At 45.6% G+C, this 17,953-nt stretch overlaps 1 protein-coding gene across 8 annotated transcripts in view; it reads right to left on the bottom strand.

Moving 5' to 3' along the window:
• CLSTN1 (calsyntenin 1) overlaps positions 1-17,953 on the bottom strand; it is a 99,943-nt gene that overhangs the window by 60,924 nt on the left and 21,066 nt on the right. The window lies entirely within an intron of this gene.

The raw sequence follows: 17,953 nt of genomic DNA, 5'->3' as shown, positions 1-17,953 counted from the left end.
ACTCCCAACACCGATACCACTTATTTTGAAGCAAATGCCAGACATCATATAACTTCCCCTCTCAATACCGCATCATACATCTCTAAAAGATAACAACTCTTTTTAAAACTAACCATATCAAGTCCAATAGAGCTTAAAGGTAAAAAATAAAATAAACTGGGAGAGGTGGCTTATGCCTGTAATCCCAGCACTTTGGGAGGCTAAGGAGAGTGGATTGCTTGAGCCCAAGAGTTCAAAACCAGCTAAGGCAACATGGCGAGACCCGTCTCTAGTGAAAAATACAAAAATTAGCCAGGCGTGGTGATGCACACCTGTAGTCCCAGCTACTTGGGAGGCTGAGGTGGGAGAATCGCTTGAGCCTGGCTGGTAGAGGCTGCATTGAGTCATAACTGCACCACTGCACTCCAGTCTGGGCAACAGGGCAAGACCCTATCTAAAAAAATAAAGTAAAATAAATAAAAACTAACCATAATGGCAGTATTACCTAAAATTTCACAATTATTTAATATCATCAAATACCTAATCAGGGTTCCTATTTATCTGCTTGTTTGGTGTATCAAATAATTTCACTCAAGACTTTTCTCGCTCTGTAGGGTAAGTTTGTGTTGTTTCACTCTGAATTCCGCTATGAAAGAAAAATGAAAGCATTGATAACCTTGAACAGTAATGCTTAGGGGTTTCCACAATGTCGCCAATTCTTTTTTCACCTTTAAGTATGTTTATTAAGTAGGTTTTCGTAGATGTTATTTATCAAATTGAGAGAGAGCCCCTCTACTACTAACTTTGAGAGTTTTCATCATGAATGAATGAAAAGCATCTTCTGAAATGCTATTTCGGCATTAATTGGTATGCTGTGACTTTTCTTTTTGAGCGTATTGATTGGTGAATTATTGACTGTCAAATGTTGAAACAGTCTTATGTATGTGGACTAGATCCTATACGGTCATGGTGTATCATTCTTCTTGCACATTGTTTGATTTGATTTTTGTTGAGGACTTTTTAAATGTTTTGTTGAGATCACCATTAAAATATTTTGTCAGTATATTTCAATTCACTTTTCTTTTGAAAATTCTGAAAATTCTACTGGCATGAATATATCCAGTTCTGTATACTCAGCATCAAATATTACGCATATTTCGGAGCACAGGTCAGGCGCCGTGGACTCCCTTTTGCTGACCACTGAAGCTAATCTAGCGGATTCAGCTACATGAAAGGCAAGAGACAGCAACAATCACAAGGCTATTTTTGAAAAATCAGGGTGTGGTGATCGCAAATGTGCTTTTAAAAATTAGGATTAAAAAAAAAAACAGGGCCGGGTGCGGCGGCTCATGCCTATAATCCCAGCACTTTGGGAGGCCAAGGCGAGTGGATCACGAGGTCAGGAGATCGAGATCATCCTGGCTAACAAGGTGAAACCCCGTCTCTACTAAAAATACAAAAATTAGCCAGGCGTGGTGGTGGGCGCCTGTAGTCCCAGCTACTCGGGAGGCTGAGGCAGGAGAATGGCGTGAACCCAGGAGGCGGGAGGAGGCAGAACTTGCAGTGAGCCGAGATCGCACCACTGCACTCCAGCCTGGGCAACAGAGTGAGACTCTATCTCAAAAAAAAAAAAAAAAGATGGAATTAATGTTTCCCCTGTTAAACCTGGCTTAAATATAGCAACCCCAAAGCTGAAAGACAAAGAATTTGAAGGTTTGTAGTTAAAGTGGCAGGACTTCCTAAAGCAAAGTTCACAACTTTTTCAGATCACAGGCTTTTTGCTCTGTTGCCCAGGCTGCAGCCTCCAACTCCTGGACTCCGGAAATCCTTCTGCCTCAGCCTCCCGAGTAGCTGGGGAGCCACCATGTCCAGCTAGTTTTAAAATTTTTTTGTAGAGAAGGGGGTCTCACTGTATTACCCAGGCTGGTCTCGAACTTCCGGGCTCAAGCAATCCCCCTGCCTTGGCCTCCCAAAGAGCTGGGATTACAGGAGTGAGCCACCATGCCCAGCCCAAATCCTTTTTTTTTGAGATGGAGTCTCACTCTGCCACCCAGGCTGGAGCACAGTGGCACAGCCTCAGCTCACTGCAACCTCCGCCTTCTGGGTTCAAACAATTCTCCTGCCTCAGCCTCCTGAGTAGTTGGGATTACAGGTGCCCACCACCATGCCCACTAATTTTTGTATTTTTAGTAGAGATGGAGTTTCAGCATGTTGGCCAAGCTGCTGGTCTTGAACTCCTGACCTTAAGTGATCCGCCTGCCTCGGCCTCCCAAAGTGCTGGGATTACAGGTGTGAGCCACCACGTGCAGCCTCAAATCCTTTTTAGTTTAATGTTAAGATTTCTGGCCAGGCCCAGTGGCTTATGCTTGTAATCCCAACACTTTGGGAGGCTGAGGCGGGTGGATCACCTGAGGTCAGGAGTTCCAGACCAGTCTGGCCAACATGGGGAAATCATGTCTCTACTAAAAATACAAAAATTAGCTGGGCATGGTGGCGGGTGCCTGTAATCCCAGCTACTCGGGAGGCTGGGGCAGGAGAATCATTTGCTACTCGGGAGGCTGGGGCAGGAGAATCATTTGAACCCACGAGGTGAAGGCTGCAGTGAGCTGAGATCGGTCGTGCCACTGCACTCCAGCCTAGGCGACAGCGAGACTCCATTTCAGGGGGAAAAACAACAACAATAACAACAAAAAACAGGCCAGGCACCAACCCAAAACATAAGCAGCAAGTGTAACAGCAATGCCGGTATTCCACACTGACTTCCATCCTGAGCTTCCTAAACAACTCTCATATGCCATGGCTGGCAGTCTCTCTTGAATATCACAGGTGTGATGTGGCAGCCTCTCCAGCAGAAAGCCTCATGGTCCACCTACAGCAGTGAGATTTCCAGCAGCAAAGGCTTTAGCACAATCCTTCCAGAAGTTCCAAAGCTGACAGGTGAGATGTGCAGGAAGGGCCACTCTTAAAACACTTAGGAAATAAGGGGTCTCCCTCATGATTGGGCTGTAACCTTGGGAGAGTCATCTTATAGCCATCCTGTAGGGTATTAATTACCAGGGACACAGACTCCAGCCACGGGTGTCGGGAACCATGCCCTTGGCTATGGTATCCCTGGAAACACAGCATGCCCTTGGCCTGAATCCCAGAATACCCCAGAGAGGATGCATGAAGATGGGTCCCTGAAACAAGAGCACGTTTGCAGGTAAAAATCCCTAGGGAGCTTTGGGGTCTTGGACCAAGGTGGATGGGCGCAGGGGTGGGGTCAAGTTTCTGCTAGTGTTTCTCAAGCTCCGTACCCTCAGGAGCAGCTGTTCACGTGTGAATGTTGAGTAGTCCTATTCCAGAGCTAAGTTTTGTGAAACGGAGTGAGAAGGGGGCAGGGGAAGAGACAGAGGTGGACAGCCTCTCATTCCAACATTTATCTCTAGAGTAAGCAAAGGTGGGAAACTGGAGAAATCTCGATTAAAACGCAGATCCCTTTTTTTTTCTTTTGAGACAGAGTCTCACTCTGTCCGCCCAGGCTGGAGTGCAGTGGTGTGATCTCAGCTCACTGCAACCTCCACCTTCCAGATTCAAGCGATTCTCCTGCCTCAGCCTCCCTAGCAGCTGGGACTATAAGCACGTGCCACCACACCCAGCTAATTTTTGTATTTTTAGTAGAGACAGGGGTTTCACCGTGTTTGCCAGGCTGGTCTCGAACTCCTGACGTCAGGTGATCCACCAGTCTCAGCCTCCCAAAGTGTTGGGATTACAGGCGTGAGCCACTGCGCCCAGCCTAAAATACGGATCCTAACAGACGAGGGGAGATCAAACCTCATATAGTAAAGAGCACGCCCCCATCCATCCACGGCAGCTGTGGGCCGTAATGGGGCGCCAGGCAAGATTTTCTAGACAACCCTGTTAAACTGCACCCGCTGGGCCCCCGCTTCAAATCTGAGACAATCAATCTGACCTGGCGCTGACAGGTTTGCTGTGGAACAATTTGATGCACTCCCCAACAGAGAACAACGGCCTCACAGAAGGTTCATGAATGGAGGCCATTCGAAAGCTTTCTTGTAAGCAAAGAAGGGAGGTTATCAGCCTTCCTGGGCAATTTCCACTTTGACTCCAAGACGCTTTTTGCCCTCTGTATGTCCCGCCTCGGGTGGGGTCTTCAGCTTTGCTCTTCTAAGAGATTAACTTGCAAGCAGCACCAGTTACAGCCACTGCTGCTAGCTTGTGTTTTAGCATGAGCCTCCCTGAAGCAAAATCATCTCAAAACCTCTGAAATGTAACGTACAGAATTTCCCACAGGCAAAACAGTGCAAAGTTGGGAATATCTTCAGTGGTACCCACTGCCTTTCTGTCCATGCTGCTACCAGCTTCCTAGAGCTTCCCCTGGTGGGCCAGGGTTTCCAACAGACACCTTCCCCCATAAGTGCTCACTTCATTCGCACTGGGTTAGAACTCTCCTGCTCCAACTTCCCGTTTCTTCACAGCCCCACTAACACTGGCCACTTAGTTCAATAAACTAATTGGAGGTGGATGCTAATGACCGGTAATGACTTAAGGCACTCACACTTTGTAAAGAACATCAGCAATTTACTATAAAAACAGGGTAAGTAACGCAGGCACTTTGCAGGCTGGTGGAGGAACACGTTTTCGGAACAGAGCCCTGAGCTTTCTTCAGTTTATACCTTGTCCAGAGAATTAAATACACAGCACCAGGGGAACAAATCCAATGCCAAACCACTATCAGAACATTTCCAACTGTTGACCATATACTTTCATTCACCAATTAACTGTTGTTTTTTTGAGATTGAGTCTCCCTCTGTTGTCCAGGCTGGAGTGCAGTCACGCAATCTCAGCTCACTGCAACCTCCTCCTCCCAGGCTCAAGCAATTCTCCTGCCTCAGCCTCCCAAGTAGCTGAGATCATAGGCATGCTTCACCATGCCTGGCTAATTTTTGTATTTTTAGTAGAGACAGGGTTTCGCCATGTTGGCCATGCCGGTCTTGAACTCCTGGCCTCAAATGATCTACCTGCCTCAGCCTCCGAAAGTGCTGAGATTACAGGCGTGAACCACCACGTCTGGCCTTCAATTAACTCTTACAATCCAAGCCAGGCAGGAATCTAGCTACACAACCAGGGACATGCCATGATTTCCTTCAATTTCCTATTTTGCAATGTTATCAGAAAATACGGGCTAGGTCTGGCCTTTTCTTTCTTCTTTATCATGATCACATTTGTCTTGAATTAAAAATAGGACAGGGCACCATCCTTAATCAAAACATAACAGACCAGGGGTAATTTCCAAGTTCTGTATGTGTTTTTTGTCTCCTGACCTTCACATACAATGGAAAACTTTATCATATATAGTTCAAAACAGTCCACACAGTATTCAAGGCCTGATGGCATTCATTATCAATGCCAAGTTCTTAACAGCTGTTACCCAAAATACTGTCACCAACTGACTAGGATTGTCTAATAAATCCATGAAGGCTAATCAGAAAAAAAAAAGAAAAAAAAATCAAGATTCTGTCTTTGCGCCCCTATTTTTTTTGCTTTTATTATTTACATTCCTAAAATACCAACAATAGCAAGAGTAATGCTTTTACATAGAATTCTTATATCATTTATAAAACAAATATTAACTTTTTTTTTTTTTTTGAGGTGGAGTTTCATTCTTGTCACCCAGGCTGGAGTACAGTGACCCGATCTCGGCTCACTGCAACCTCTGCCTCCTGGGTTCAATCGATTCTCCTGCCTCAGCCTCCTGAGTAGCTGGGATTACAGGCATGCGCCACCACGCCTGGCTAATTTTTGTATTTTTAGTAGAGACGGGGTTTCTCCATGTTGGTCAGGATGGTCTGAAACTCCCAACCTCAGGTGATCTGCCCGCCTCAGCCTCCCAAAGTGCTGGGATTACAGGCATAAGCCACCGCGCCTGGCCAAATATTAACATTTTTAGAGCAACAGAAAACAAAACCGCTCAATCTTATTCTGCCACTGAGTCACTGAAGAAGCATGTTTATTTTTATTAAAAAGGGCAGAACCAATAGAAGGATAAGAGAACTACAGTACAAGATTGGGGAAGACATGAAGGAAAAAGAAAAAAATGTACTTTCCTTAAGTTATTTTAAGGAAATAAAGGACACTGGCTGGGTGCGGTGGCTCATGCCTGCAATCCCAGCACTTTGGGGAGGCCAACGCAGGAGGATCACTTGAGGCCAGGAGTTAGAGACCAGCCTGGGCAACATGGTGAGACCCTGTATCTACAGAAAAATTTAAAATTAGCCAAGCATGGTGGTGCATGCCTATAGTCCTGGCTACTTGGGAGGTTGAGGCAGGAGAACTGCTTGAGCCCAGGAGGCTGAGGCTGCAGTGAGCGATGATCACACTACTGCACTCCAGCGTGAGCAACAGAACAAGACCCTGTCCCCACCTCCAAAAAAAAAAAAAAAATCTGAGGCTGGGCATGGTGGCTGACGCCTCTAACAGCACTTTGGGAGGCCAAGGTGGCCGGATCACTTGAAGTCAGGAGTTTGAGACCAGCCTGGCCAACATGGTGAAACCCTGTCTCTACTAAACACAGAAAAATTAGCTGGGCGTGGTGGTGGGCGCCTGTAATCCCAGCTACTCGGGGGGCTGAAGCAGGAGAACTGCTTGAACCTAGGAGGCAGAGGTTGCAGTGAGCTTAGATCATGCCACCACACTCCAGCCTGGGCGACAGGGCAAGACTGTCTCCAAAAACAAAAACAAACAAACAACAAAAAAAAAACAGAAAAAAACAGGCATTTGACCTGGCATCTCCTAATTTCCTGGTGACTGAGGACAAGATGGTGAAATGGAAACTGGATGAAAATAAAGATGGGTGGGCCAGGCGCGGTGGCTCACGCCTGTAATCCCAGCACTTTGGGAGGCCGAGGCGGGTGGATCACGAGGTCAGGAAATCGAGACCATCCTGGCTAACACATGAAACCCCGTCTCTACTAAACATACCAAAAAAAAAAAAATTAGCCGGACGTGGTGGCAGGCGCCTGTAGTCCCAGTAACTCGGGAGGCTGAGGCAGGAGAATGGCGTGAACCCGAGAGGCGGAGCTTGCAGTGAGCCAAGATCACGCCACTGCACTCCAGCCTGGGCGACAGAGCGATACTCCGCCTCAGAAAAAAAAAAAAAAAAGAAAGAAAGAAAAGAAAGATGGGTGAATTATTTACAACAGGTTTAATGACCACCCAAAAGGTCACTGAATAATAAACCCGTGGAAACCTGCAACGGCCTCTGATAACCTTTAAAAGGCATCATACTTGGTTGGCTCTGTTCAACCATTACATCAAATTTGAAAATAACACGAAGCCAGAATGAACAGATGGAATGTGGAGTCAGGATTCAAAACTGCTTGACGGAGCAGAGTGGAGAGTCAGATACAGCAAGATGAAATGCAACAGAGATAAATGCAGAGACTCACACTAGAACAAAACATCAAGCTTGAAGATGAGAAGCATGGTTAAACACTGGTGCGTGGTAGGGGTACTTGGGGGTTGGAGTTAAATAAAATGCAGTGTGACAAGGCTGCTGAGACACTTAGACAAGGGAATGCTAGCCCCATGCTACTCCAAGGCTGTCCTTGAGTCACGAATTCTGTTAAAACCTTGGCCCCATCTGAAAGGCATCCAAAGAGAAAGAAATCAAGCTGGACTCAGGAGGCTCAGGCAAGAGGACCCTTGAGCCCACCCAAGAGTCTGAGTCCTGACTGGGCAATACAGTGAGACCCTGTCCAAAAGAAAGAAAAGGTGGGGAGAGGAAGGGGCAGTGGGGGAGGGAGAGGGTAGAAAGAAAATCAATCAGGCTGGCCATGGTGGCTCATGCCTGTAATTCTATCCCTCTGGAGGCCAAGGTGGGGACAATCACTTAAGCCAGTAGTTCAAGACCAACCTGGTCAACATTAATGAGACCTCAATCTCTAAAAAATAAATTTTTTAAAATTAGCCTGGTGTGGTGGTGCATGTCTGTAGTCTCATCTACTTGGGAGGCTCAGGCGGGAGGATCATGTGAGCCCAGGAGTTGGAGGTTGCAGTGAGATATGATTATGCTACTGCACCCCAGTCTGGGTGACAAAGCAAGACCCTGTCTCAAAAGAAGAGAAGAGAAGGCTGGCTGGTGGAGATTTTGGAAACAAAGTGACATGAAAAACAGCTGAAGGAACAGAGGAGGCTTGGCTAGGAAATGAGAGAAGCTGATATGGAGAGAGAGAGGGGAGGACAAGGTAAATTCCCTTTCCTGGCAGGAATGTTAAAATATTTCAGCTACTGATTGGCGGTTCCTCAATCAATTAAAAATAGAAATACTGTATGAGGCAGGCAGATCACTTGCGACCAGGAGTTCGAGACCAGCCTGGCCAACATGGTGAAACCTCATCTTTACTAAAAATACAAAAATTAGCCAGGCGTGGGGGTACATGCCTGTAATCCCAGCTACTCGGGAGGCTGAGGCAGGAGAATTGCTTTAACCTGGGAGGTGGAGGTTGCAGTGAGCCGAGATGGCGCCACTGCACTCCAGCCTGGGCAACAGAGCGAGACTCTGTCAAGAAAGAAAGAGAGAGGGAGAGAGGGGAAGAGGGAGAGAGGGGAAGAGGGGAAGAGGGGAAGAGGGGAAGAGGGGAAGAGGGGAAGAGGGAGGGGGAGGGGAAGAGGGACGGGGAGGGGAGGGAAAAAGAAAGAAAAGAAAAACTATATGACCCAGATATTCCACTCCTAGGTATACATCCAAAAGAACTGAAAACAGGTACTCAAATACTTATGAATGAATCATCACAGCAGCACTATTCACAACAGCCAACAGCCAAAACCATCCTAAAACCTGCATCAACAGATGAACGGACAGACGAAATGCAGTCTATCCAAACAAGGAACCATAAAAGGAATGAAGTACTGATATCCACAACATGTACGAGCCTCAAAAAATTATGAAACTCAGAAACATTCAGCTAAGTGAAAGAAACCAGACATAAAAGGTCAGGTATCACATGATTCCCCCACTTATATGAAATATCCAAAATAAGTAAATCCATAGAGACAGAAAGCCGATTAGTGGTTGCCAAGTGCTGGGGGCAGAAGGGAGTAGCAAATGCCTGTTTAATGGGCATGAGGTTTTCTTTTGGGATGACGAAAACATTTTGGAACTAGATAGAGGTGGTAGTTGCACAATGCTGAATGTACTAAATGCCACTGGATTGTACATTTTAAAATGTGATGCTGGGGCTTCCAGTTTCCAGTCCAGCATGTTAGGAGATTAGAAGTTGCTAATCTGTCCTAATAACAAGTAAAAAAGCCAAAGAAACTGAAAAGTCAAGAACTATTCTTAGATCCCTAAGAGAAGTGAGATCACAAGGCAATTGCTGCCCCCCAAAATTGGAGACAGGCTGCGTGTGATGGCTCGCACCTGTAATCCCAGCACACTTTGGGAGGGCGGGGCAGGAGGATCACTTGAGCCCAGGAGTTTGAGCCCATTCTGGCAACAAAGTGAGACCTCATCTCCTACTAAATCAAAATAAATTAGCCAGACATAGTGGCGCACGCCCATGGTCCCAGCTACTCAGGGAGCAGAGATGGGAGGACCACTTGAGCCCAGGAGGTCGAGGATCCAGTGAGCCCTGATCGTGCCACTGAACTCCAGCCTGGGTGAGAGCAAGACCCTGTCTCAAAAAAGAAAAAAATACATAAATTTTAAAAATTGGAGACACAGGCAAATACACAAGGAATCACAATTTACAGAGCAGAAACCTCCATGGGAACCGGTGCCAGGGTAGGAAAACCTAAGCTGTAATTGACAAACTGCTGGAGTTCAACGTGCAGAACTCTGAGAGTTAAAAATTCCAGGGAGCCGGGCGCGGTGGCTCACGCCTATAATCTCAGCACTTTGGGAGGCAGAGGCGGGTGGATCACGAAGTCAGGAGATCGAGACCATCCTGGCTAACACAGTGAAACCCTGCCTCTACTAAAAATACAAACAATTAGCTGGGCGTGGTGGCGGGCGCCTGTAGTCCCAGCTACTTGGGAGGCTGAGGCAGGAGAATGGTGTGAACCCGGGAGGCAGACTTTGCAGTGAGCCGATATCGCGCCACTGCACTCCAGCCTGGACGACAGAGCAAGACTCCATCTCCCAAAAAAAAAAAAAAAATGCCAGGCGCGGTGACTCAAGCCTGTAATCCCATCACTTTGAGAGGCCGAGGCAGGCAGATCATGAGGTCAAGAGATCCAGACCATCCTGGCCAACATGGTGAAACCCCATCTCTACTAAAAATACAAAAATTAGCCGGGCGTGCTGGTGGGTGCCTGTAGTCCTAGCTGCTTGGGAGGCTGAGACAGGAGAATCATCTGAACCTAGGAGGCAGAGGTTGCAGTGAGCCAAGATCGTGCCACTGCACTCCAGCCTGGGTGACAGAGCAAGACTCCGTCTCAAAATAAACAAACAAACAAACAAAAAAACACACTTATAAATATAACACGTGGATCAAAAAAGAAATATCGAGGAATTTTAAAATGTTTTGAACTAAATGAAAAAGAAAATATAATTTATCAAAATGTGTGGGATGTAGTGAAAGCAGTGCTTAGTGGAAAACTTAAGCATTTAATACATATATTAGAAAAGAAGAAAGAGCTAAAATCAATCATATAAGCTTCAACCTTAGGAAACTAGAAAAAGATCAACAGATTAAATACAAAGAGAGCAGAAGAAAATAAAAACTGAAACAAAAATCAATAAAACTGAAAACAGGAACTCAATAGAGAAAACCAACAAAACCAAAAGCTGGTTTTTTGAAAAGATCAATAAAACTGATAAGCCTCTAGCCAGGCTAACTATGAAAAAAAAGAGAGAAGACACAAATTCCTAGTATCAGAAATGAAAGCAGGAACACCACTATAGACCCCATGGATATTAAAAAGATAAATAAAGGGGCTGGGCATGGTGGTTCACGCCTGTAATCCCAGCACTTTGGGAGGCCGAGACAGGAGGATCACGAGGTCAGGAGATCAAGACCATCCTGGCTAATACAGTGAAACCCCGTCTCCACTGAAAAAAAAAAAAAAAATACAAAAAAATTAGCTGGGTGTGGTGGCAGGCGCCTGTAGTCCCAGCTACTTGGGAGGCTGAGGCAGGAGAATGGCGTGAACCCGGGAAGCGGACCTTGCAGTGAGCCATGATCGTGCCACTGCACTCCAGCCTGGGCGACAGAGTGAGATTCCGTCTCAAAAAAAATAAAAATAAAATAAAATAAATAAATAAGAAAAAAATACAAAAAAAATTGGCCAGGAGCGTGGTAGCATGCGCCTTTATCCCAGCTATTCAGGAAGCTGAGGTAGGAGAATAGCTGGAACCTGGGAGGCGGAGGCTGCAGTGAGCCGAGATTGCACCATTGCACTCCAGCCTAGACAACAGAGTGAGACTCAGTCTCAAAAATAAATAAATAAATAAGAGGCTGGGTGCGGTGGCTCACATCTGTAATCCCAGCACTTTGGGAGGCCGAGGCAGATGGATCACCTGAGATCAGGAGTTCAAGACCACCCTGACCAACATGGAGAAACCCCAACTCTACTAAAAATACAAAATTAGCTGGGCATGGTGGCGAGCGCCTGTAATCCCAGCTACTTGGGAGGCTGAGGCAGGAGAATCACTTGACCCAGGCGGCGGAGGTTGCAGTAAGCTGAGATCGTGCCATTGCACTCCAGCTTGGGAAACAAGAGCGAAACTCCATCTCAAAAATAAATAAATAAGAAATATTATGAACAACTCTATGCCTAAAAATTTGATAACCTAGATGAAATTTATCAATTCCTTGGAAGATACAATCTGCCAAAACTCACCCAAGAAAAAGCAGACAATCTAAATAGACCTGTATCTCTTAGAGAAACTAAATCAACAATCAATAACCTTCCAAAACGAAAAGTACCAGACCCAGATGGGTTCACTGGTGAATTGTACCAAACATTTAAGGAAGAAATTACACCAATTCTCTACAGAAGCAAAGGGAATACTTCCTAACTCATTCTGTGAGGCCACCATTATTGTTTGTTTGTTTGTTTGTTTGTTTTTGTTTTTTTGTTTTTGAGACAGAGTTTCGCTCTTGTTGCCCAGGCTGGAGCGCAGTGGCACGATCTCGGCTCACTGCAACCTCTGCCTCCTGGATTCAAGTGATTCTCCTGCCTCAGCCTCCCAAGTAGCTGGGATTACAGGCATGCACCACCACGCCCGGCTAACTTTCTGTATTTTTAGTAGAGATGGGGTTTCTCCATGTTGGTCAGGCTGATCTCGAACTCCGGAGCTCAGGTGATCCGCCCACCTCGGCTTCCCAAAGTGCTGGGATTACGGCATGAGCCACCATGCCCGGCCTCGACCACCATTATTCTATCAAAACCAGACAAAGATGTTACAAGAAAACTACATAACCAATATCTCTCATGAACACAGATGCAAAAACCCTCAACAAAGCAAGCAAAAAAACAGCAAACACACGTTTACTATAGTGTTCTAAGTACTTTACAAAATTGGTTCAATCCCCCCACCCACTCTGTGAGAGGGGTATTATTATCATCATCCCCATTTTACAGATGAAGAAACTGAGGCATGTAGAGATTAAGTAAGATGTCCAAGATTACAGAGCTAATGAGCCGCAGACCTGGGGTCTGAACCTCAACAGTTTAGTTCAGAGTTCATGCTCATAACTGCTCCACTACGCTCTTGCAGTGACAACATTTAGGCAGAACTGAGACCCAGGACTTTCTGACAAGGAATGCTTCCCTCCAAAATAGAAAGATGCTCTCTGATTAGAAGAATTCCAGCAGGGCCTGGCTAAATTATATCAGGCCACACTGTGAAGAGGATCCTACATCAAAAGCTGCCCCAGCCAGACCATTTCTAAAGCTCTTGTCAACTCTGCAACTGTGATTTCAGCAGAGTGTGCAAATTTCTGAGATGTTCACATTAAAAAGTGCTACAAATTTTCAAATAATGTGACTTTGTTAACAGGATGTACTCTCCATCCAGATTTTTTAAACTCCACTCTAATTTTATAATCTACTTTCCTGACTCAACTGTTCATGAGAGAGGTACAGACTCACCCAAATGTATGCTTTCTGAATATTCTCTATTATAGGGAAACAGGGTTAAAGACACCCCAGACCAGATCCCACTGTTTATTCTACTTTCCCTATTCTGAACTACGAAAATATCACACTGACGACAATGACAACTTCACTTGTTTCCTCTTTGGTAAAATGGGCTGACTGCGCTAAATGATTTCTCAAGCTCCTTCCATTTCTAGAATTCTAGCCATATAATTCAGGAGTTGATTTCCTTCTATTTTTTTTTTTTTTTTTTTTTTTTTTGAGACAGAGTCTCACTTTGTCACCCAGGCTGGAGTGCAGTGACACAATCAGGGCTCACTGCAGCCTCAAGCTCCAGGGCTCAAATGATCCTCCCACCTAAGCATCTCAAGTAAGTGGGGCCACAGGCACCCACCACCACACTTAGGTAATTTTTTATTCTTTGTAGAGACAAGGTTTCGCTATGTTGTCCAGGCTGGTCTCAAACTCCTGGCTCAAGTGATCCTCCCGCCTCAGCCTCCCAAAGTGCTGGGATTACAGGCATAAGCCACCACGCCCAGCTAAAAGTACTTAACATTCTAATGCAAAAATAATATACAAGCAAACAGAGCTTACTTAAGTGGGAAGGCACGCTGCCAGATTCTAAAAGCAAAGGATTCTATCATAAAAGGGAGGAAAGGATTAGATAACCTCTCAAGGGGAAACTGGATTTATGGGATATAGTCTAGGCAAAAACCAGATCATTGGTAATCAAGGATAATACCAAAACAAACCAACAAACCACCCAAAACAGCAGCTCTCAACCTCTCCCATCAAGGCAGACAGCCCAGGTACAGGCCCACGCACAGCTATTCCATGGGTAAAACCAGATTCTGAGAAAAGCTGAAAAGATTTTTCATAAAAATAAAGCAAACAGTAGCACAAAGGTCTTTTATCGTGGTAGTTATAAAAAGTGTCTTACGGCCGGGCGCAGTGGCTCACGCCTGCAATCCCAGCACTTTGGGAGGCCAATGTGGGCAGATAACTTGAAGTCAGGAGTTCGAGACCAGTCTGGCCAACACGGTGAAATCCCGTCTCTACTAAAAATACAAAAATTAGCTGGATGTGGTGGTATATGCCTGTAATCCCAGCTACTTGGGAGGCCGAGGCACAAGAATTGCTTGAACCCAGGAGGTGAAGGCTGCAGTGAGCAAGATCACACCACTGCACTCCAGCCTGGGCGACGGAGCAAGACTCCATCTTAAAAAAAATTAAATAAAATTAAATTTTTTTAAAAAAGTGTTTTACAATGACAGCCATTTAAAGGTCTCAAAAAGGCCATCTTGTGAGGAAAAACGAAAGTGGTAATCTTTTTCAACTACTGAACTTTTGTTAAAGCCTTGATCTTTTTCTAGACCTCAGGAAAATATTAATATGGTGAAAGGATACACTACCAAAGAATAAGCCCAAATAAACCTGATTTTAACTTTTACTTATATTTTTGTACCTATTCTTGCCTTTCCCTTATTAAAGGCGAGGGGCCGGGCACGGTGGCTCACGCCTGTAATCCCAGCACTTTGGGAGGCTGAGGCAGGCGGATCACGAGGTCAAGAGATTGAGGCCAGCCTGGCCAACATGGTGAAACCTCGTCTCTACTAAAAATAGAAAAAAATTAGCCGGGCGTGGTGGCGGGCGCCTGTAGTCCCAGCTACTCAGGAGGCTGAGGCAGGAGAATGGCATGAACCCAGGAGGCAGAGGTTGCAGTGAGCTGAGATCATGCCACTGCACTCCAGCCTGGCGACAGAGAGAGACTCCATCTCAAAAAAAAAAAAAAAAAGGCGAGGGTAATAATCCACAAGCATGCAGATCCTGACTGCACATGGGAATGGGCACCACCTGTCCACCTGTGAGGGCCTCCCTGGGAGCAGCAGCAGGTGCTCTATGTTATGCGCAATTCCAGGCCATATGGAGTTCAATAATGAACTCCACCCAGCTTCTCCACTTAAGAAAGCAAGGAGTGGCAGGAGCTGTGGCTCACGCCAATCATCCCAGCACTTTGGGAGGCCAAGGTGGGCGGATTACTTGAGCCCAGGATTTTGAGACCAGCCTGGGCAACATAGTGAAATCCCTTCTCTACAAAAAATACAAAATTTCAGGCAGGCATGTAGTCCCAGCTATTCAGGAAGCTGAAGTGAAAGGATCACCTGAGTTCGGAAAGTCAAGGCTGCAGTGAGCCGAGTTTATGCCACTGCATTACAGCCTGGGCGATGGAGTGAGACCCTGTCTTAAAAAAAGAAAGGCCGGGCACAGTGGCTCATGCCTGTAATCCCAGCACTTTGGGAGGCCGAAGCAGGGGATCACGAGGTCAGGAGTTCCAGAACAGCCTAGCTAACACAGTGAAACCCCGTCTCTACTAAAAATACAAAACTTAGCTGGGCATGCTAGTGCATGCCTATAATCCCAGCTACTTGGGAGTGAGGCAGGAGAATCACTTGAACCTGGGAAGCAGAGGCTGCAGTGAGCCGAGATCGCGCCATAGTACTCCAGCCTGGGAGACAGAGCAAGACTCCTCTCAAAAAGAAAAAAAAGAAAAGAAAGCAAGGGGCAATGTAAACTATGAAGAGACATAATTCCAGGAAAAAGTTGAACTAACTCTCATTTCGTTTTTAAGCAAGTAAATCACTAGTAAGCTTTGCTTTGTTACTTCAACTATTATTTAGAAGCAAATTACTGGTGACATGTCCCCTAGTTGTATCTTGACATCAATGACTGCCCTAGAGCAGCAGTTATCAGAGCGTGATCTAAGGACTCCTGCGGGGGCAGGGAGGAATCCCCAAAGCTCTCTCTTTCCCAACGATCATATCTGTGTGAAGCTCAGTTTTCTTCATCTACTTCAAATAGATAACAGACAATGCAGAATCTAGCTGTTTTCTCTTAAGTTGGACATTAATGAGATTCGCAAAAACTTAAAATGCCAGTCTTCTAAGTTGTTTCTGGTTTTTGGAAAACAGTTAATTTTCACTAAAAATATGTTATTTAGGTTGGGCACAATGGCTCACATCTGCAATCCCAGCACTTTGGGAGGCTGAGGCAAGTGGATCACCTGAGGTCAGGAGTTCAAGATCGGCCTGGCCAACATGGTGAAACCCCATCTCTACTAAAAATACAAAAATTAACCAGGTGTGGTGGTGCGCGCCTATAGTCCCAGCTACTCAGGAGGCTGAGGCAGGAGAATCGCTTGAACCCAGGAGGCGGAGGTTGCAGTGAGCCAAGATTGTGCCACTGCACTCCAGCCTGGGTTACAGAGCAAGACTCTGTCTCAAAAAAAAAAAAAAAAAAAAAAAAAAAAAAGTTATTTAAGTCACCATGCAATGGGTTTATCATTGCTATTTTAAATAATTTAATAATTACATTATTTAATAGGTTCTCACTTTTTATTTCTAATAAATATCCATAGATAAAACCCACATATGGCTGAGCATGGTGGCTCAAGCCTGTAATCTTAACACTTTGGGAGGCCAAGGCAGGTGGATCGCTTGAGGTCAGGAGTTCAAGACCAGCCTGGCCAACATGGCCAAATCCTGTCTCTACTAAAAATACAAAAATTAGCTGTCCATGGTGGTGGGCGCCTGTAATCCCAGCTACTCCAGAGGCTGAGGCAGGAGAATCGCTTGAACCCAGGGCGGGGGGGGGGGGGTGGGGGGGGAGGTTGCAGTGAGCTGAGATCACGCCACTTCACTCCAGCCTGATAAGAGCAAAATTCTGTCTCGAAAATACAAACAAACAAACAAAAACACATAACCACAAGCTCTTTAAAGTCCATGGTAATTTTTGAGCACAGGGGTCCTGAGACCAAACAATCTGGGAACCCTAAAGGGTTAGGTTGGGTTCAATTCTACTGCATCCCTCTAAGGGATTAGTTTACACACCATACCTGGGGCAAATGTCTGCTGAATGAATGACTTTAAGAGAATGTTACAAAATACCCTGTAGAATATGATTGCATTTTGTTTAAAACTTTATGTAGATAAATTTTTACAATGAAAAAAATCTATAAAAATAGACACAAGGCCGGGCGCGGTGGCTCACGCCTGTAATCCCAGCACTTTGGGAGGCCGAGGCAGGTGGATCACGAGGTCAGGAGATTGAGACCATCCTGGCTAACATGGTGAAACCCTGTCTCTATGAAAAATACAAAAAATTAGCTGGGCGTGGTGGCGGGCACCTGTAGTCCCAGCTACTCGGGAGGCTGAGGCAGGAAAATGGTGTGAACCCAGGAGGTGGAGCTTGCAGTGAGCTGAGATCACACCACTGCACTCCAGCCTGGGCAACAGAGTGAGATTCCATCTCAAAAAAATAAAATAAAAATAAAAATAGACACAAAATGTTTACGGTAATGATGTCAAAGAGGCAGTCTTTTAAGTCTTTTTACCTTACTTTCATTCTATTTTGGACTAACTGTGTTTTCTTGTTCTACAGTAAGGGCGTGGGGGGCGGGTCTGGAGCAGCATTGCCTAAAGTGTGTTCCCCGGGACACTGGTGCCACAGGTGCGGCAGAAAGAGTCCCAGGTCAAGTGAGTTGGTTTTACCCCCGGCTCAGCAATTCCTCCAAGTGCACTCAAGCCTGTGAGAAGCCCTGCAGTAACGAAACCTGTTTAACGTTAACAGCGTTTCCCAAGCTTACGTGACCGAGACCTCATTGACCTAACAGCACCTGTCCACGTCACACACCTAGGGAGACCCATCTCTCATCCTAGATGAGTTTCAAGGGGAAGCCTGCAGTTGGTCACTACATCCTTACCATTAGAAGTCACTACATGGACTATGTCACCATTATTTACAAACGACAACTTCTAGCAAAGGTAATATTAAATGATACATGATACATCCCACTGGAATAGCTGGGAGTTAT

Source organism: Pan paniscus, chromosome 1 (genome assembly GCF_029289425.2).
Source record: "Pan paniscus chromosome 1, NHGRI_mPanPan1-v2.0_pri, whole genome shotgun sequence".
In the NCBI taxonomy this organism is placed as follows: domain Eukaryota; kingdom Metazoa; phylum Chordata; class Mammalia; order Primates; family Hominidae; genus Pan; species Pan paniscus.
Note: the sequence above shows the minus strand (reverse complement) of the source record. Positions and strands in the feature narration are given on the sequence as shown.